The following is a 1,843-nucleotide window of genomic DNA, read 5'->3' as shown; positions in this document are numbered from 1 at the left end:
GAAGAGGTAAATAGATGAGTTTAGTTTGACATCTCAAATCAGAAGCCTTTCCCCAGGAGTTTTTCTGTCCACTGTTATTTAAAAACCACAGTGATATAGGCCTTTATGCATAAGGATAATAAAATAAAACTTGTTTAAAAAAAAACTAATTAGAGTCTCAAGATGGGCTAGCAGAACATTGAATCAAGTAGAGGCCCTTCGAAGCATAGGTCACACGTCTATGAAGACAGACCTATCCTCAGGCCTTGGTTTTCTCATCTGCCAAATGGGAGAATGACAGCCACCTGGCCAGGCAGTGGTGAGAATGAGGTGAGTGGTGGAAGCAGGAGTTTCAGTGAACAGCATGAGGTTGGGTAGGGGTCCCTGTGGACATCATTTGTTGTTTGTCTCTCAGCACTGGGTAGCAGACCAGTTCTTGTCAGGGGTTTGATTCCTCACAAAGATCCTTTTCATGGACCAAAAACCAAACCTCAGAGAAGCAAAATGACTTGGTTAGGGTCACACAGAGATGCAATGGGGGAAGGAAGCCAAGATCAGAGCCCTGATCAGTCTCTCTGCGAAACTGGTGCTTTTTGTAACACAGGCAGACAGAGAAGGATGGCGGCGGCGGGTTGGGGGAGGGGGCTGCTCAGGACAAAGAGGGCCACTGTGCAGACACAAAGACCTGACTACAGAGGCCCCTGCGGGGGCTGGGCCAGATGGATGAATAGAACAGCCCCATAGTGACTGGGGGAGGTACCAGGAGCTGCCTCCCAGCCCCTCTCTGGTCTTGATGGGGGAGAGGAGGTGGCATGGAAGAGGAGGCCAGGAAATGGATTGAGGAGGAGAAACAGACTCAGGGCCTGGCCCCTTACCCCAACCCCAGGCCTCCAGAGCCAGAGTTCAAGCTGCCTATCCTACTTTCCCCAGCTTCTTCTGGGCAGCCTGCCAGCTTACAGAATGCCCCCTCATACCAGCTACCACCTCAATTTCCCCCACTTCATTGAGAGTGGGGCTCAATCAGGCAGTTGACCATCTGACAATCCCAACCTCACAATCCTGCTCAGCAACTCTCCATCCCCCACAGGAGGAGGAAGCATAAGTCTCTCAGGATGTCCTTCAAGGCCCTGTGTGACCTGCTCCGTTGACCCTTCCACACTCCCCTGTCCCCACTCCCTATTAGCCTTCCACACTCTAGTCCTACAGGATGTCCCACAGTTCTCCAAGCCACTCAGTCCTTTGACACACACATCCCTACGTTTGTTCATGCTTTTCTTTTGTCCTGGAGAACAGGCTAAAATCCCTTCTCCTTCACAAACCAGCTCAAAGTCCCCTCCCCCAGGCAGCTCTTCACCCTCACAGTGGGATTTAACCAACACTCTGTCCCCAGTGTAGGACTCACCCATTCTCTTGCAGGGCTTATGCCACTCTGCTGTATTCTGGATCCACAAAGCCTGCTGGAGGAGGGGGCAATTGAGCTGGGCTTTAAAGGACAGGTGGACTTGACTTGTGGATGACAGCGGTAAGCAACGAACAAGAGCTCACAGAACAAGCTCTCTCGCAATCGTTTTATTTAAATCAATCTATTTAGTTCAGATTGCAAGGGATCCATTCAGAAGGGCTGGAGCTGAGTGTTGGGGGCCGTGTCAAGGGGTAGATCGACCGCAAGGGCCAAGTCATGACGGGTTTCATAAGACACATTATGGAATTTTTTTGTTTGCTTCTTTAAAATACACCTGAATTTATTTCTCACTTCTATAGTTTACTAAGTAATCCTGCTTTTTTGTTTATTATTTTCTTCCCTTTAATTACGTTGGGATAGCTTTTCTGTTCTTTTTCTACAAGCTCTCTAAAGTGGATGCCT

This window comes from Camelus ferus, chromosome 10 (assembly GCF_009834535.1).
Source record: "Camelus ferus isolate YT-003-E chromosome 10, BCGSAC_Cfer_1.0, whole genome shotgun sequence".
Classification (NCBI taxonomy): domain Eukaryota; kingdom Metazoa; phylum Chordata; class Mammalia; order Artiodactyla; family Camelidae; genus Camelus; species Camelus ferus.
The sequence above is the reverse complement of the archived record's forward strand: the minus strand, read 5'-3'. Positions refer to the sequence as shown.